The sequence below is a fragment of the Tiliqua scincoides genome, chromosome 2 (genome assembly GCF_035046505.1).
Source record: "Tiliqua scincoides isolate rTilSci1 chromosome 2, rTilSci1.hap2, whole genome shotgun sequence".
In the NCBI taxonomy this organism is placed as follows: Eukaryota; Metazoa; Chordata; class Lepidosauria; order Squamata; family Scincidae; genus Tiliqua; species Tiliqua scincoides.
Genome location: NC_089822.1, coordinates 265,458,285 through 265,478,411, shown reverse-complemented (window position 1 = coordinate 265,478,411; position 20,127 = coordinate 265,458,285). Strand labels below are relative to the sequence as shown.

Here is a 20,127-nt window from a genome sequence, read left to right as displayed (position 1 = left end):
AACATACTGGATTCCCAATCCCCAAGCCTGTTGGAAGGGGTTTACAGACCTAAGTCTGCACCACCGATGAGCATGGAGGATGAGAGGCACCCGAGATCACACTCAGGGATGCATCAAGCTCAACTCCTGGAGTTCCAAGAGTTCCAAGCATGTGCATCATGGAGTCCAGAGAACCAGAGCAATCAGCAGAGGTACAACATGCCAAGTACAGCTGCCAGCAGGTCTGCTCTAAAATTTCAAAACCCTGGGAGTGAGCTCAAGTGTACGACACCATCCATGAGGCTGACTGAGCTGGTTCCCTGCAGGCCTTGTTATTATGTCTGAGATCTGTTCGCCACTTTGCTAAATCCATTTTAAAACACATTACAAATCAATTTAATAATAAATAAAATTGTCTCTCCTAAGACACTCGGAGGAGGAGTAGCAATGAGTGAACATGGTGAAAGTGTCCCAGTGGGAATCACCCCAGAAGCCAGAGTCAGTTGAATAAAATAAGCTTTCGTCTGGATTTATGGGGAAGAAAAAAAGGAGAAAGACGTTTTCCTTCTTATCACTTCTCTCTCTTTCTCCCATTCCCCACTCCGGATTCTTTCTCTGGCTTCACACCTACCTGAAATGACTCAACCAAAAGAACCCACATGAAATGTGAAGAAACCCCCAAACTGTGAAAGAAATCCCAACTCCTGGTTGTGCGGCATCATACCCCAGAAGGTAGAAAGCCAGTGGGGGGGAGGGTTTAATACTTTCCAGCAGTGGTTCCCAAACTTCTGCTGGAAACTTCTTACCTTTGAGACCCACTTCATCATCCTTGGTAGGTCCTGGGCCCGCCACGACTGGGAAGCTGCCCCTATGGGTCTCCTTGAAACTGCTCCACCTTCTGAGGTGGGTCCTGGACAGATTGTCATTCTAAGAAGTGTGCCCTGATACTAAAAGTCGGAGAACCACCTTGGGTGTCATTTTTATAGCAGAAGCCATCCATTCCTCTCTGTTTAGAGTTCTGAGAGCAGTTGTAACTGATAGAGCAGACTTTAGGGGAATGATTAAAAGAACATAATGAAACACAGACCTCTGATGGAACTATTTATTTATTTATTTTATTTAAAAAGATTTGGGAGGTCGTGGCAATCTTTCCAAGCCTGTGTGAGAAAGGGCTATGATCCAATCATGTTACTGCCTTATCCAAACTGAGTTCCAGCTGGCAGCTGCAGGGCCATGCGCCTCTCGCCTCTCTCGGGGAGCTGGTGAGGGAGCACACCCTCAACCCTTGCGCTCCTGCAACTCCCGCCCCAGGTCCCGTTCGCCTTCAGACCAACCAAGATCCGCCTGGAGCTTCTGTGAGAACCAGCACTGGAAGAAATGTGTGCATTCCAGAAGTGAAGTGCCATGCTTCTTCAGCCAACCCTGCCCTCACGTCCATTTGTGTGTATGGGTTCTGGAAGAAACAATTAATGGTGCCAGATGGGCATCTAGATACGTTGGCACGTAAAACTGGTGCTTCTGTAGCAACTTTAGTACTGGCAGCCCAACTTGGCTGACTAGGTGAGGATGGGATGGGAGGGCCAGGTAGTCTCCAAACAGGTGCCTCTATGACATGATGAACTTTATGACATCATGAAACCAAGGTGACCTCTGTTTGAGCACAGGGATGCTCAGGAGTGTCTCTGCCAGAAGGTGGAGGCCACATGGAGAGCAGGTGCCAGGAGAGCAGGCGCCAGGAGAGCAGGCTGAGCTTCCATGGGCCACATCCTGCCCCCAGGCCTTATGTTTGACACCCCTGGTATAGAAGATTGTCACCCCATTGCAAAGACATGTGGAATAATTATCTTTTTCCACAATCAGCAGAGGCTGATTGAAAGGGGGCCAGACCAGAGCAGTGACTCTTGCAGAGATCCTATGAACACCCTCCTTAGGCAGCAGCTCGGTGTGTTCTGTCTCTGCCCTGGGAAGGACAAGACAGTCTATTCATACCTGATGCAGAGAATTGCCGCCTGCAGCCATATGAGAAAAATTCCTATCTGTGTAACTATAAGCAATTGACTATTCCCCGTCAAGATTCATATCAAAACACTGTGGGGACATCCATCCAAGCTGCTATCCTATGCCTAGGTTCACAGTCTATCGATTATAAGGCAGTGTTTCTCAAACTGGGGGTTGAGGCCGATAGGTGGGTTGCAAATCAATTTCAGATGGGTCCCCATTCATTTCAATATATTATTTTTAATATGTTAGACTTGATGATAGGTGATAGGTATAGTGATATATAGTGATAGGTGATATGATCGGTATAGATGCATGATAGGTGACTGCATTTGGGGAAATGATACAGACCTGTGCTTTTATCAAGCTACTATGTAAATTCTTTAACAATGATAGTAAATGGGAATTACTCCTGGATCAGTGGGGGTAGGATTGCAGCCTAAGATTGTTAAAAAATTTTCCTGCTTGATGATGTCACCCAGTCATGACATCACTTCCGGTGGGTCCTGACAGATTCTCATTCTAAAAAGTGGGTCCTGGTGCTAAATGTGTGAGAACAACTGGGTAAGGTATCAAAGTGCTTTGTTGTGTGCTTCTCATAATTCTCAAGCCAAAATAAACTTGAATGGAGAAAAATAGTTCCAGAGAACAAGGGAAGACCATTCAGACTTGCTGTGTTCCCTGCACATGGAAGGAGGGCAGCCTTGGATCATGTTCCCTCCGAGGAAGCATTCTGGAAAAAAGAAACACATCTGTATACACAATGGAAAAGGCTGCTAAACCTGGGAATTCTGGCTGGGAAACAGCACCGCATGTGGACAAAGAAGCAACCCCTATTATCTGGGCTGCACCTCGTTAGGCCTGACTCCATGTTGTGGGTCTGGGAGGATGCACCGTACCAGAGAGGGACCTTCTGCACTGCGGGAGGCTGGTAGAACTACTGTCCTTATGTGCGCTTGACTCTGGAACCTTCCGTTAAGGGGGTATAAAAGATGCAGGTCGTGCTGATGGGAATCCTCACACTCCTAACACTGGAAACGGTACAGCGGTGGTTGGCCTCTTGGGCTGAGACTGAGCCGGGAGGCGAGACACAGCCTGGGCGGGCGAAATCTGTAACCCGCATGGGTATGTTTACATGCTACTTATCTCATCCTTATTCTTAGCTTAAAGGAATCTGTTGTACTGTCACCTCCACGTGTTGTTGCGTTGCCACCTCGCAGGGCCCACTATCCTGAGGGGAAACACACACCCTGGTGCTTCTGGGAGTGATTTTTCCTACACTAAGCGGTAAGTGGATGATACAGCTGTGACTTTCGGGGTCAGAGGGGGAAAGGATTGCATCAGCCGATGAGGTCAGAGTTCCTGAAGGTCTGGTACCCTGGTGCCTGGATTGGACCAAAGAGCATCATTCAGGCATATATTCTATTTGCTGACCTTCCAAGTCCTCCCTCTCCATCATCGATCCCTGCCAGGGCTGCGTCTGCCACTGGTGGGAAGGCCGCACTCCACTTAAGCTCAAGAGTTAATTCTCCAAGAACGAGCACTAGGATGAGCAACTCGAGGGGTCAATCCAAATCTAGATTGGTCCAACTTTAAACCCCATCATCCTTCATTAGGAGGTTGTGACCCCAGAGGCAATGGGAGACTGGCTTGGAGGGGGGTCAGCCTGGCTGGGATCCAAACACTGGGATCCTGGCTGGGATCCTTCAGGGCCTGAAGTCTGACAAAGGACACAACACCTGATGTTAGGCTTACCTTGGAGTCTACCTGAGTAGTCAGCAGGACCCCATCACAAGTGGTCTTGTAGTGATGGGGGAACAGAGATTAATATGCAAATGAGTCTTTGATGGCAATAAATGGGGTGCTTCGGCAGATTTTCCAGCACTTCCAGGAGGCACTTCAGGGCTTTCCTGTCCCTCAGCTGTTCAGGCTGCTGATAGAAGAGAAGTGGGCTACTCCCCCTAAAAGCAAAGTGGGCTGGCACATAACATCTCCCACACAGTAGCTTGTACAGGCTCAAATATATACAGGCACTGGCCAATGGGAAGCGGGCTACGATCTGGTGACAGTATGACTCATAGTCTTGTGACTTGGTACTGCATCATCCCTGCTATGCCCTGTTGCATCAGACAATCCCATGATGCAACAGTGCTATACTGCATGTATTCAGGCCAAGAATACTTGCAGTGCTATACTGCATGCATTCAGGCCATCAGGGCCTAGCCTTGTCCTATCCAGCCTGTAAATTCATATGGGCCTGGGGCATATATCACAACAGATACACAGGCAGGTATGAGCTCTGAATGAAGCTCTTCCCACATGCCAAACTTTTATATGGTTCCTGCCCCATGTGGGTTCTTTGATACGCAGTCAGGTTTGAGGAAATACTGAAGCTCTCCACACTCCAAGCATTTATATGGTTTCTCCCCTGTGGGTTCTTTGATGCACTCTCAGGGTTGAGCTCACACTGAAGCTCCTTCCACACTCCAAGCATTTATATGGCTTCTCCCCTGTGTGGGTTCTTTTATGCACAGTCAGTTTTCCACTCTCTCTGAAGTTCTTTCCACACTCCAAACATTTATATGGCTTCTCCCCTGTGTGGATTCTGTGATGCCTAGCCAGGCATGAGATATCACTGAAACTCTTTCCACACTCCAAGCATTGATATGGCTTCTCCCCTGTGTGGGTTCTGTGATGCACAGTAAGGTGTGAGCTCTGATTGAAGCTCTTCCCACACTCAAAGCATTTATATGGTTTCTGTCCCGTGTGTTTTCTTAGATGCACAGTAAGTTTTCCACTTTCAGCGAAGCTCTTTCCACACTCCAAGCACTGATATGGTTTCTCCCCCGTGTGGGTTCTTTGATGTACAGTCAGGTTATTTCTTGCACTGAAGCTCTTCCCACACTCCAAACATTTATATGGTTTCTGCCCTGTGTGGGTTCTTTGATGCACAGTCTGGTGTGAGCCTTGACTGAAGCTCTTTCCACACTCCTGATATGGTCTGGCCCCTGTGTGGTTTCCTTGATGCACAATCAGGCTTTTCCTTAGGGTGTAGCACTTCCCACACTCCAAGCATTTATATGGTTTGTGCCCCGTGTGGGTTCTGTGATGCACAATCAGGTGTGAGCTGTTAATGAAGCTCTTTCCACACTCAAAGCACTGATATGGTTTTTTCCCTGTGTGGATTCTTTGATGCACAGTCAGGTTGCAGCTCTGAGTGAAGCTCTTTCCACATTCCAAACATTTATATGGTTTCTGCCCCGTGTGGGTTCTTTGATGCACAGTCAGTTCGCAGCTCTGAATGAAGCTCTTTCCACACTCCAAACATTTATATGGTTTCTGCCCCGTGTGGGTTTTCTGATGCACAGAAAGGTGTGAGCTCCAACTGAAGCTCTTTCCACACTCCAAACATTTAAATGGTTTCTGCCCCGTGTGCTTTCTTTGATGCACAGTCAGGCCTCTGCTCTCAGTGAAGCTCTTTCCACAATCCAAGCATTGATATGGTTTCTGCCCCGTGTGGTTTCTTTGATGCACAGTCAGGCCTCTGCTCTCAGTGAAGCTCTTTCCACAATCCAAGCATTGATATGGCTTCTCCCCTGTGTGGGTTCTGTGATGCACAGACAGGTGTGAGCTCCGACTGAAGCTCTTCCCACACTCAAGGCATTTATATGGTTTCTCCCCTGCGTGGGTTTTTTGATGCACAGTCAAGGATGACCTCACTGTGAAGCTCTTCCCACACTCCAAGCATTGATAAGGTTTCTCCCTTGCGTCATTTATTTGACGCACAGTCTTTCCAGTGCCTTTTTCTGGATTTGGGATGACATTGAAGTCCCTCCTATAAAGGACATCAACTTGATTACTTGATGCCTCTGTCTTACTTTCATTCTGTTCCTCTGGTCTGTCGTAATGCACAGCTTTCTCCCTTGTGTGGGTCTTTTTATGGACAATAAGATCTGTGCTGGTGCTGAAGCTCTTTCTTGTCTCAGACAATATAAATGTTGGACTTCCCTTCCCCCTCCTTGAACCTTCCTGGTCTCTAAAAGTTACTTCCTGTACATCATGTGTGGTTGTTCCTGGTGACACCCGCCGTGGTTCTCTTTCATCCTCTACTCTGTTGCTTCCTGGAACAAAGAAAGAAGCTTGATGAGCAGCCCAATAGAAAAATGGGACCTCTAAAGACTCCCAGGAAGGTATTTATTAATTTATTTCCAGTACTTTTCTGCTTCCTTTCTCCCAAAGGGTCCCAAGGCAGCCATTCAAAGCCTTGCTTAGGATTGCAGCCCTCTCAGTAATCCATTCATAGTTAGCTGTTGTGCAAGAGTAAAAAATTACAACTGCCTGGCTTGTTGCAACCTGACTCAGCCTGGGACTGGAGCAGCTTTTCTATCCCTTGTAGGTAATGGCTGCAATCCTAACCAGTTTCCTGAAAGTAACCCCCATTGAACAAAATAGGACTTCCTTCCAAGTAGACATGGTTAGGATTGTGCCCAATGTCACAAGAGGGGTCCTCCCTCAGAATTTTCTAAGGCTTCACAACAGTTTCAATGCCATATTGTCTGTGCTGAAGGACAGCACAGGGGTCAGGTCCGCAACTCCTTTTCCCTTAGGAGACTTGTGGCCAAAATTTTGCTTACAGTGGTGAGGTGTCCCCGGTCAGCCAGCACACACTGATCCAAAGCTACTGCTGTATTCAGTTGTGTTGTGTGTAATAGAATTACCTGCTGATTCCTCTTCTTCCTGGTGCTCCTGGAAAAATGCATACTCTCCTTCCTCCAGCTGAGTAACAAAGGCAGGTTTGGGAAACTCCTCTGAGAAAGAAACAAGAGAATGAGTTCCTTCTGCTTACAAAATATCCAGCCTTTCCTAAACGACTGCCGCCCACCTCCAGAGTGGCTCGGAATGGGACGGGACAAGAGGTGCCCTCGCTGAACACCTTCACATGAATGAGCTGAATGGTCAGTTCTGAAAGGGTCAGTCTGGTTTATGTAAGTACAGGCTCACTGCTGAAAAGTGCTGGAATGAGGGACCAGTTGGGAATCCAGTTGCAAATGTGAAACCAGCCACGCTTCTCTCATCTACCTCTGATCACATGCAAGGAAAGCCTTAACCAGAAGGTCAGCTGTCCCCCTCCTCTTCTGGCAATTCCCTCTCTGCAAAGTGACTGGGAATTTAGGCAAGCAGAGAAACAAGGTGGCCTTCTCATCTCCTCAGCAACTCTCACTAAAGCACCAGATTCTCATTCCGGAACAGTCATAGCTCAGTGACTGAGTACTTGTTTTGTGCACAAAGGGCCCAGAAAACATCCCTGGCATCAACTCAAGAGAGGGCTGAGAGTTATCCCTGCTTGAACCCTGGACAGCTGCTGTCAAACAGTGTTGGCAGTAGTGAGCCAGATGGGTGTGACTCAGAAGGCAGATTCCCTCTGTCCCAGAGCACCATGAATGCCTCCCCAGACAAGCCCAGGCTGAGCAGGAAGAGCTTAAAGGGCAAAGACACTCCTTGTCTTCCCCTCAGCTCACAATGTTCTTCTTCAGCAAACCCACTTTTCCTAACAGGAGAAAGTGCTAAGATCTGTCACTGAAGAAAACCAGGACTTAAGTTGGCAGTTTCTCCACTTGGATCTGATGCCCAAATAGAGCTGGCAAATCAACAGGTTCCAAAGACCTTGCTGATGCCACAACAGACAACAGCCAAGATGGCATAAACCACAAGTCCTGGAGGTGGTCTGGAAAACATATGTGGGAGTTGGGAGAAATAATCTTCAACCCTAAGCCCCCTTCACTTTAGACATCAAACCACCCATAGAGGGAACCAGAGCAGACCCACGTCATGCCCCCAGTGCAACAGTTCAGTGTTTGTCTGGAGACATGAGGTACAGGTCATGGATACACAGCCCCTTCTGTCAGTCTGAGAAATCCCACATTTCCCTGGTGATAGGATCAAGCGGCAGGTCATGCAAAATCCCCCTAGCAGCAGTGCCTAGTCGTCGACAAACCACCAATTCATGGGGAAAGAAGCTGAACAATACAGAAGAAGGACCTGAGGAGGCGTGACCAGCACTGTCAGGTAGAAGTGGTGCATTTTGCAGGTCCAGAAAGCATCAGTCAGGCCATGCTCAGCTCTATAACAGCAATGAACATCAAGCATGTTCAGAACACAAGTTTCAACCCTACATGCCCCATTTTATTGTGGAATTCTAACAGTGGGAAACAAGAATAGCAGTTCATGTCTTTGGTTCCTACATACCAAGAATAAAGGACACCCTTACCCAGAGAGGCCTCCATCTCATAATTCTCCAGCATGACGTCCCTGTACAGAGCCTTTTGGCCTGGCTCCAGCAGAACCCACTCCTCCTCTGTGAAGCGCACAGCCACCTCCTGGAAGGACACCAGACCCTGGAAGAAAAAAATATAATGATTCTGTTCCCAGAGAGAATGTCCCACCCTTTCGATAGAACATTTTCCTGCTCTTTTGCCCTCAGCCTGAAAGAGAAATTAAGTTGGGATCAACTGGTATTTTCCTGCAGTATATTTAGCAAATCAGAACAGTTCTTTACACGTAATTTTCTCCTCCCTTTTCTAACAAAACAGACGCCATCCATGTATGACACACGTGGTCCTGATGAAAAATATCACATCGCTTGAGTGACCACCTCTATGGTATTCAGTGGCCACATCAATGGTATTAGACTAGGAGGCAGGATGACTTACCAGCAATTGAAAAGTGGTCCAGGAAATATTCACAGACCGCCTCATTGTTTCACCACATACACAACACGGCAATCCTTCTGTCCCAGCGCGGGCCAGACAGGGATGCCCAGGTGTGGCCTCCCTTGGAGGGACTGCTGCCCACCTTGATGGTGTAAAGAGGCAAAGATCGTGCACTGCTGCTTACAGAGAAGCACAAAACTCCTTACATTACTGTGCTGCATGTAACAGGAATAGCCGACTCTAGTATAGCAGGCCAGAGTTTGGACATGCACTTAGCCTGTCCTGAGTGAACAACCTCCATCGTGCTGCTGGTTGTGCCCCTTTCAGACCCCCCCAGCCATAGTGCCAGCTCTGTTCCGAGATACAGATAGCAGCTCCAGCTCCAAACTGGCTCCAGCTCTGTTCCGAGATACAGATAGCAGCTGACACGGGCAACATCAAGGGGATGTATGATGGTATCAAGCAGGCCCTAGGTCCAACACAGAAGAAAATTGCCCCTCTGAAGTTTGCCACAGGCGAGGTCATCCAGGATCGGATGCAGCAGATGGAACGCTGGGTGCAGCACTACTCTGAGCTATATTCCAGAGAAAATGTAGTCACCGAAGAAGCGCTGAACAACATTGAGTGCCTGCCTGTGCTGGAGGAGCTTGACAGTGAACCAACCCTAGAAGAACTTCACGTGGCCCTGGACTCCCTTGCCTTTGGCAAGGCACCTGGAAAAGACAGCATCCCTGCTGAAGTCCTAAAGTGCTGCAAAGAGATCATCGCTACTGAGCTGCATGAAATCCTCTGTCTCTGCTGGAGAGAAGGTGGAGTACCTCAAGACATGAGGGATGCAAACATCATCACGCTGTACAAGAACAAAGGCGACAGGGGTGACTGCAATAACTACCGTGGCATCTCTCTCCTTAGCGTTGTAGGAAAGTTGTTTGCCCGAGTTGCACTAAAGAGGCTCCAGGTACTTGCAGAGAGCATTTATCCAGAATCACAGTGCGGATTCCGAGCCAACAGGTCCACCACTGATATGGCATTCTCCCTTAGACAACTTCAGGAGAAATGCAGGGAACAGCGACAGCCACTCTTTATAGCCTTCATAGATCTCATGAAGGCCTTCGACCTGGTCAGCAGGGATGGCCTCTTCAAGATTCTCCCCAAGATTGGATGTCCACCCAGGCTCCTCAGCATCATCAGATCCTTCCACAAGGACATGAAGGGCACTGTTGTCTTCGATGGCTCCACATCAGACCCCTTTGACATCCACAGCGGCGTGAAGCAGGGCTGTGTTCTTGCACCAACCTTGTTTGGGATTTTCTTCATTGTCCTGCTGAAGCATGCCTTTGGAACCGCAACAGAAGGCATCTATCTCCGGACCAGATCAGACGGAAAGCTCTTCAACCTCTCCAGACTGAGAGCAAAGTCCAAAGTCCAGCTGAAATGTCTGCGTGACTTCCTCTTTGCCGACGATGCAGCTGTCACTACCCACTCTGCCAAAGATCTCCAGCAGCTCATGGATCGTTTTAGCAAGTCCTGCCAAGATTTTGGACTGACGATCAGCCTGAAGAAAACACAGGTCATGGTTCAGGATGTGGACTCACCTCCCTGCATTACAATCTCTCCGCATGAACTGGAGGTTGTCCATGACTTTGTGTACCTTGGCTCAATGATCTCTGACACTCTTTCTCTTGATACCGAACTAAACAAACGCATCGGTAAAGCAGCTATCACGTTTTCCAGACTCACAAAGAGAGTCTGGTCCAACAAGAAGCTGACGGAACATACCAAGATCCAGGTCTACAGAGCTTGCGTCCTGAGTACACTTCTGTACTGCAGCGAGTCATAGACTCTTCGCTCACAACAGGAGAGGAAACTGAACGCTTTCCACATGCGCTGCCTCCGACGCATTCTCGGCATCACCTGGCAGGACAAAGTTCCAAACAACACAGTCCTGGAATGTGCTGGAATCCCTAGCATGTATGCACTGCTGAAACAGAGACGCCTGCGTTGGCTCGGTCATGTTGTGAGAATGGATGATGGCCGGATCCCAAAGGATCTCCTCTATGGAGAACTCGTGCAAGGAAAGCACCCTACAGGTAGACCACAGCTGCAATACAAGGACATCTGCAAGAGGGATCTGAAGTCCTTAGGAGTGGACCTCAACAAGTGGGAAACCCTGGCCTCTGAGCGGCCTGCTTGGAGGCAGGCTGTGCAGCATGGCCTTTCCCAGTTTGAAGAGACACTTGGCCAACAGTCTGAGGCTAAGAGGCAAAGAAGGAAGGCCCATAGCCAGGGAGACAGACCAGGGACAGACTGCACTTGCTCCCAGTGTGGAAGGGATTGTCACTCCTGGATTGGCCTTTTCAGCCACACTAGACGATGTTCCAAAACCACCTTTCACAGCGCGATACCAGTCTCTCGAGACTGAAGGTTGCCAAAAACAAAACAGCCATAGTGCCTCCCCAGGACCTTCTCCCTTCAGTCATTGCCCACTCAGCACTGCGCTGCTCTTCCTGTGGGCAGAGTTTGTTCTTAACACATGGCCTGCCATTCCAGGTTTTATAGCTGTCTGCTGGCTCTGCTCAGCTTCTCTCACTGAAGGTCTGTCTGGAAAAGGAGGGCAGCCAATGTTCTCTGAGCTGCTCTTGCCCTGAGCCATAATCTGTTGTGTTTGGCCATGTCACAACCTCAGCCTGCCTTCAGCCACCTTCTCTTGCTCACACTCACACACAAGCAAACGTCCATCTGGCATTCATTCAAACCCCCAAATCTAAAACAAATCATGATGAAGCGACTGGTGAACAGCAGCAGCTGGGCCATGGTGTCCAAGGGCAGAGGACTGAGGATCCCCGGTGAGATTCAAAGGACAATTACAACAGTTTGGAAGGCCAGTGCTGTGTGTGACGGACTCCTGAAGGGCTGGGGAGAAAAGGCTCCATGCAGCTCCTCACTCCAGCCACCATGATTGAGGGCCCCCCCATGCAGTGGAAAAGGGAGAGAGCTGCTTAGAGACACAGATTCTAAACCAAGGAACGTCAGACAACATGTGAGGGCATCCCAATAAAAGGAGACTAATTACAGGATTTTACTGGTTAACCGACACTCCAGTCGCTGGCGTTCTCTGGAGTTCGCATGCACTCTTCTGTGTGGTCAAATACACTATTTTACAGCACCAGACAAAAAGGCTTCCTTCAAGGCCTGGAAGACAGGAGGAGGACAAGGTGTTCCTTGCAAGTTGCTCTGGGGTTCCCCCCTTACCTGAGCAGGCTGCAGAGGTGCTGATTCTGCTCCATGCAAAACAGGAGATGGTCTGGAACGTTGCCCTGATGCCATCCCACTGCCTGTGAGGGAGACAAGCCTAATGGGAGGTCATTGAACCTTCGTACCCTCTTCCTTCTGCAACTTGACACGATTTCCCCAACCCAGAAATGCCTCCATTGGGTGAGACACTCACATCCGCATTCCCTTTCTTCACATGCTTCTTTCTGCCACCTGGTCCCTGTTTCTTCCCCTCCCTGCCTGTCTAGTCACCTCCATCCCCTCCTTGCAGTCCTTGCTCCTTAAGAGCATTTCAGGCCCTTCAAAACCCACATTTTCTGCTGCAGTGTCTGCCTCCAGTCAGTCTTCCTACAGCTGTTCTTTCACAAAGCCCAGTCCCTAGGAGTGACCTTGAGCAGCACACAAGACAGGTGCTGTTTCCATTCCAGGTGATGTCCTGCAACTCAGGCGATTCGACCTGATGAGGAGGGGAAACTTGACTGGCCGATGCAGGGGGCAGGAGAAGTCAGGTGTAATGGGGGGGGGGGGCCTTGGCAGGGCAGTTTCCCAGAACAGTTGTGGGTGGAAGATCTATTATCTCTCTAAGGGCCCAATCCTAATCGCCAATAGTGCTGGAGCTCAAAGCCATCGCTAGGTGTCATAAACGTACCATAAAGCACATTTAGGGCACCCTTGGAGTAAGTAGTACCCAACCTGGAAGTGACTCGTGATGATGTTGTCACCAGTTCCTTCCAGTGGCAGGAGACAAATATGGAGAAATGCTGTGTAAGTGGAATGAAACCCCACCACCACATCACCCGTCCCACTGAGAAACACACCTGGAATGATGCAGAAGTTTTGAGGCTGTGTGAGGGCAGGGCCAAGATCTGGGGCTTTGTCTTCTCTGGGCCAGGCCAGGATGCTGGAAGAACCCCTTCCGGTTGCAAACTCCAGCTCTCTTTGGAAAGACTTTTACTCCACCTGCCTCTGTTCACACCAGGAATGAAGAAGCTGAGAAGAGTCCAAGCAAGAAGGGAGGATCTGAAGGATACACAATTAAAAGACAACACACTTGAGAAGCCCCCACCCCCTTCCCTTTCAGGGACAGTCCCAGGGCTCAAACATGGTTCTCGGGCATCCCTCCTGCGCCCGGCTCTTCCTGCCGCTCTTCCAGCTCTGACACTGCTTCCCCTTTGGCCTTGTCCCTGTCACACAAACCCCAGCACAGAAGCAGAGCCCTCTAAGGCAGCCCCAGAGGGTAGCGTGCAGCGGGGAGGGGCAGGAGTGTCACAGTTCCTCTCCAGCCCCCCTTCCCTTCCCTGGATGGCCTTTCAGCCTGGCTGTCTCTCCCCTATGGGGGCTTCTCCCACCCCAGGAGCCCTGGGACCCACTCACCGCCCCAAAGGATCCCACCAGGGAGGACTGCTGGCCTGGAGAAGGCAGGCAGAGGAAGGGGCGGAGCAGGGACTGGCTTCCCATTCACTCCTCCTGTTAACCCTCGCAGTGCCTGTGCGGAGGAAGGACTGGCAGGCTGGACCCTCCTTTCCCCTCCTCCTCCTCCCGGACGCAGCATCCGATGCGCAGCGAAGGGCGAGACGGGGGTCTCTGCTGGTCCCCCGCCTGGTGCTTGCAGCGGGGCGGGCGAGGGGCGTCTTTGGGGGCTTCCCGTCTCCCTCCTGCCTGGTCTCTCTGCAGCACTGTGGGGCAGGCCTGGAAGACCCTCCGGGCGCCCCTTCCCCCTGCTGTCCTCCCACCTGGCTCCTTTCCTGATGCCGCATCCCTTTCCCTGCATCCAGGTCCTCACTACTTGTGCGCAGCCCCCTCTGGGGGTCGTCCTGGGATGCCCTGGCAGTTCCTGGTGGCTTCTGGATGCTGCTGCCCACCTGGTTGACCTGGGCTCTGTAGTTAAGGTAGTGCTCATGCCTCCCCAAAACACAGCCCCTGTGTCACCCCCCCCCAAGCGTGTCACCTGACTAGCACCTTATGGGTTCCGCTCTTTGTCATAGTAACATCTCATGGACTATTCCGATCCTCAGTCTCATTGGTCCATTTGAGTTTAGGAAATCTCCTTTTCATTGCAAAGAGCTGTATTTTTGCTCTCTGGTTTTTTGGCCATAACGTTTGACAGAATGGAGATATTTCACTCTGGTTTGTTTAACTGTATTCTGCTGCAAATTGCACATCAAATGGTATATAATGATGATATTGTATACTTGATGATATTATTCCTACAAATGGCCTTTTTCGTAATTTTGGTCACTAGTGGTGTCATCCCCGAGGGTGGCAACCTGGACAGACTGCCTCAAGCTAGCTATGCCACTGCCAGGGTGTTTGGGGCTAGCCCTACAAACAGGGTACACATAATGAGTTGTATGATTTTATTATGGCTGCCATCTTATGTACACTTACATGGGAGTAAGCCCCACTGAATTCCATGGAACTAGCTTCTGAGTAGACATGCCTGGGATTGCACAGTGAGTCTGCTTCTTTTTGCCCCTGGGAGAGTAAGAGATCCAGCGAGGCACTGGTCGCTTCCAGTTCTTCACTGGGGTCCCCCTCCTTGCTGGCCACCGCTGTTGCCATCCTGGCTTTCTCTGCTTCTGCAGACACTGACCACACCTGTCCAAGTCTCTTTTTGGCATAATAAGAGCTAGACACTTGCTTTAGTGCTATGAAAGAAAAAAGGATGGGTCCAGTCTGCAGAACTCAGACTCATTCTGTGCCTTTGGAATCAGAGCTCTGTTCATATTGCTTCTTGCCTGGGTGTGTTCCTTCATGCCCACTGCAGCCCGGTCTCAGAGACCTGAACTGGACGTTGAGCACAGAGGGTGCAATTTGGGGGCAGAAGCGAACCAGGGTGTTGACAGGTGACTTTCAGGGCAGGCTCCTCCCAGATGATTCCCAGCTTCATCTCCTGCCACTAGAGACATGCATAGGAAAAAGGGGCCCCTCGCACATGCATGCACACACAACAGTGTGTCGGACACACACACACACACACACACACACACACACACACACACACACAGGGCATACCAAGGGTCACGTAGGGTGGGGTGGGGGATGTTCAAATGCATGGCAGTGAAAAGGGCTAGTCAGTAGCACACTTAATGTGGAAGTGAAGTCACAACTGGAAGTGATGTCACGCCTGGGCTTTTAAAAAAGTGAAAAATGGGGGAAGACCCACCCCCTCCTTCCCCCAGCAGCTTGCCACCAACTTGCTCTGCCACCTTCTCCCAGACTCCCCCCATATCAACACCTTATTAGTTCCCAGCTGTATCATAACAACACCTAATTTGCTCTCGGAACAATCAGTCTCACTGGTTTCTTTTTAGTTAGGGAAATCCAGTTTTTTTTTACACAATGCAGTTGTATTTTCATTTTCTGGGTATTTTGCTGTAACTTTTGATAGAATAGAGATGTTTTGACATGGTCTGTTGCATTGCATTCTGCATTACATTCCACATGGAATGGTGTATAACATTATGGTGTTATTCGAAAATACGAGTACCAAAGTTTTCACAGTGTTGGCCACTCTTGTCATGCTCAGGTTGATTCCCCCAAAGCTTGTTGCCTGCTGCGTTTGCCATCCCCTGCACCCCTGTTAGCTATGCCACTGGGGCGAGTCATCCCAGCAGCCATTAATGGCAGGCTTTGCTGAAGTGGGGGGACAGGGCTGCTGAGTGCAGCTTCAAAGAGAGGTGGAATCCAAATGAAATCAATCATCAGAGAGGCACACACAAAATTCCCAGCCATTAGTATCTGTAGCAGTGTAACAAACAAGAAACTCCCCAACATAAGTGGCAAACTTGAAATCAATGGAAAATCCATGACAGTAATAGACAGTTTTAGTTCTCAGTACACCAGCCTTTTCACCCCCAGACCACAGGGTCAGGCATTTGCCCATATCCGCGGTTTCAGCTATCCGCAGGGGTTCCGGAACAGAACCCCACAGATAAGGGGGCACATCTGTACTGCTTGGAGCTGGGATTCTTAAACTGGTGGATCACTACCCATGAGCCCAGGAATACCTGCTGTCCCAGGCAGTGGCACAATTGTGGCAATCATATTGCCACCATCCCTCTGCTCTGCCCCTTAAAGGTGCAGAGAAAGGGATTCCTTTCAATTATATCGATAGGGGAACAGTGACCAGCCTGCGATCCGTTTTGACATGCACGTCGTGGGAAGAATGTCAGGCAAGTCTGCCACAAAACCCCTGTAAGGTGGACTTCCCTCAAATGAGGAGTCTGGTTAGAAGGAGGTTGAAAGGGAAGGCAAAAATAGTCCAGTCTCTACAGAGTGGATGGAGGCTGTTTAAAACATCTGTCTTCACGGCACATGACCTCTGGCAGACCTCAAGAAGACCTCCTGACTAAGGAATTAAGGGCAAAATCCCTTCCTGTGCTGGAACATGCAAGCCAAGAGGCTTGCACTCTATCGAGCTTGGGATAGGGGCTTGAAGCGGTTCAGCCAGAGGTAAGGGGAAACTTTTCCCCTTACCTCTGGGTAAGGTATATTGGCCCCTATGGGTCTCCTTGAACCTGCTCCACCTTCTGAGGTGGGTCCTGGACAGATTGGGCAGGAGGTCTGGTCTAGAGGGTAGAGCCTCCGTTTGCCTGAAGATAACATTCGCAGGTCGCCAGTTCGAGGCCACTGGTATTGTAAATGGTGAGACCTTGAAGCAGCTGATAAGCCCAGCTGAGTTATTCCACCTGCTCTTTGGTGTGAGCCAAGAAGCGTCTTGGCTGCCCTCCATGTGAGAGATGAAGGAGTTGCTTGTCAGCTTGTGTGGGAGGAAACTGGAGGCCAGAATGTGATACCAGATCAGAAAGATCCATCTGAGATGTTGTGGTTCTTGAAAGATAGAACCTTTCTTCAATTGTAAAAATCCCTATGGGGATTTAGAACAGCCTGCCCATGTAAACCGCCTTGAATTAAAGTCTGAGGAGAAATCTGACGACCAAGAAAGGCAGTATATAAATACCTGTATTATTGTTGTTGTTGTTGTTGTTGTTGTAAGAAGTGGGTCCTGATGCTAAACACCTTGGGTGTTATTTTTATAGCAGAAGCCATCCATTCCTCTCCTGACATCTTATTCAGAGTAGCTGAGCGCAGTTGTTACTGATAGAGCAGACTTTAGGGGAATGATTAAAGGAACATAATGAAACACAGACCACTGCTGGAACTGTTTGTTTGTTTGTTTGTTTGTTTGTTTGTTTGTTTGTTTGTTTGTTTGTTTGTTTGTTTAAAAGGATTTGTGAGGTCATGGCAATCTCTCCAAGCCTGGGATGGGATGGGAGGATGGGTAGACTCCATGACTCCCAGCAGTTGCCTCTATGACATGATCAACTTTATGAGATCATGAAGCCAAGGTGACCTCTGTTGGAGCACAGGAATTCTCAGGGGTGTCTCTGCCAGAAGGTGGAGGCCACATGGAGGAGAGCAGGCAGCAGGAGTGATACCAGAGCGGCAACTGGGGAGAGAAGGCAAGTTCACTTTGCGTGACTTGCAGGAGGAGGGGATAGGAAGTGGCTTGAAGCAGGTGGCTATCCACGGCCTGAAGCTGGCAGACGTCAACCGGCTGGCCTGGTGGAAGCTGGTGGACGTGAGCGGACAGAAGCCGGTGGCTGTCTGCTTTCGGAGGCCAAGTATAGATATAGAAGCGGATGGATGTAAGCGGATGGAAACTGGTGGAAGTTGCCCACCGAAGCCAGCTGGCGGAAGCCACTGGATATCTGTGGATTGAAACCAGGGAGCGTGTGTGCATCATGGAGGGTGGGTGAATGGGGGTTGGCTTGATGCTCCGGCATTGCCGACTCTATGTAATTGTGGGATTGTGTGGAGGCAAAAGGTGGTCAAGGCAAGTGGTGCTTTGCCCTTGGGGGCTGACGGAGGTCAGCTTCCAGGCATCCCATGATGTGGAGATGTCACCTGAAGGCCTAGATCAGTGTTTCTCAACCAGTGGTACTCATATCACCGGTGGTACTTGGGGTGGTGTCCGGTAGTATGCATTGGACCCACAGACCCCGCAGTGAGACCAGCAATGCGACAGGCAGCAGTAGGAGGCTCAGCTTCGCAGACAGATCCCCAGTGTTGGCTTTTTGAGCTCTAAAAAAAAACCCCTCCCCCCCATCCACCCTGAGCCTCTTAGCCATGCTTGTCATGTTGTGTCTGGCCTCCCACTCTGGAAGTACAGTAACTAGCAATGACATTCCTCGTTGCTTCCAGTGGTACTTCCAATAGGTGGACCATGTGAAGTGGTACAATAAGGAACAAATGTTGAGAAACGCAGGCCTTTAAAAGAAGATTGTGAGATTGATGGAGAGAAAAACCATCACAGGTTAAAATCCAGGACAGGAATGTACAGTCTGAGATTAGATGGGCACTCATTATGAGGGCTGGGTAGGAATTTTTTAATGTCATCCAAATTGGCTGTGGGTGGTATTTATTTCACCTACCCCAGACTGGCGAGGGAGGGATGGGCTATTCAGTAGGTTTCATGCATTAAAATTTGGTCACTGTGTTTCATAAAGTAGCACAAGTTAATCCCAATTGCACTCTGGTATTTTTGCTGAGGGGGGTTGTATGTGAGGGTAAATAGAATGCAAGATTCAGGGAGGTGGCAGCAAGTTGCAATTCTCCTGTCGTCTTGTGTACTCCCTGAGACATTTTGTGGGCCGCTGTGAGACACAGGAAGCTTTCTTCCTTCCTTCCTTCTGCAAGCTGTCTCTGCAGCGCTGCAGGATAGATGTGGAATCCCTCTGAGCACCTAACTATGCTTGTGTCATTATACACTGTACAATAGTTCTGTTGCTCCCCCCCCAAACCAGAAGGCAGTGTCCCTGGTGTGCCTCAATTCAATAACCACCCACTGGCAGGTGCAGAGACAGCTATTTATTGCAAGTTAACCAAGCAAGGCACAAGGAACGTGTTCTCAGATCATGTGCAAAATTCAGCTGGATGCAGCCAGCCTTTTATAGGGGCCCAGAATCTTTCCACCCCAGCCTCACCCAAATGCCCCTCTACTCCTCCTTCTGGTACTGATGTCCTTCCTCTGAACACATTTTGCTGCTCTTGCAAGATAACAGAGTATTTACTGGTCCTGTGGTTATTGTCAAGGATCAAGGCACTGGGTGACTGGGACTCAAAGCACCAGGTGAGGGCATGAAGCTATCTCACTAAATTGGCAAGCAAAAGCATTTAGTTTTACTGGTCGCTGTTGTCAAAGCATCCAGCCCTTCCCCACCCCCAGCTGGAATGCTTCCTCTGCACTCGTGGTATTCCATGCTCTGACCGAGACTAACAGGGGAGCCCTTAGCCCAGCCATTTTCAACCACTGTGCTGTGGCACACAGGTGTGCAGGTGAGTTTGGGGGAGGGTCATTTGTTAATAGAGCCAATGGGGATGTGAGCTCCCCACTAACAGTACCGTGTGCCTTGTCAATTGTCAAAAAAACTGATGGTGTGCCTTGACAATTTTATTACCTTGTCAGTGTGCTGTGAGACAAAAAAAAAGATTGAAAAATCACTGCCTTAGCCTATGGCATCATTTCATTGTTTGAATCTTACATCCATTCCATGTCTGAACAACTCCACCTTTGGGTTGGTTGGTAACCTTCAGTCTCGAAAGACTATGGTATAAGCCTACAGCACCCAATATTCCCAGGCAGTCTCCCATCCAAGTACTAACCAGGCCTGACCCTGCTTAGCTTCCAGGATCAGATGAGATTGGGCATGTGCAGGACTAATCTAGGATGATGCACAAGTGAGGGCTTCTTAATATGGCTCACAGTGTTTTTCTCTGCTGCTCTTATGTGGGGCTCCCACTGACCAGGTCTACTCTTCCTGGCTGCGCCATTCTCTGGGCTCAGCAGATCCTCTTGGAAAACTGTTTACCCTTCTCGCTCTGCACGTAGTTTTAGAGTCTGCAGTACCAAAGGGGGCTGTGTGTGTGTGGGAGAGAGAGAGAGAGAGAGAGGGATGGGGGAGTGTAGCACATTGGAAGCCCCACCAAGCAAATCACACATCCCTGGTAACCAATTGGGAGGTGTCCAATACCAGTATGCTGATACCTTACAATTAACTACTTGCATTTTAGTACAAAGCAAATGTATAGAAGATGGTCACCCCATTGCAAAGACATGTGGAATAATTGCCACATTTTCCACAATCAGCAGAGGCCAATTGAA

The 20,127-nt window shown here is 49.4% G+C and overlaps 1 pseudogene; it reads right to left on the bottom strand.

Moving 5' to 3' along the window:
* Positions 1-3,781: 3,781 nt before the first annotated feature.
* On the bottom strand, positions 3,782-13,375 carry LOC136640375 (zinc finger protein 665-like; annotated as a pseudogene).
* Between the last annotated feature and the right edge of the window lie 6,752 nt (positions 13,376-20,127).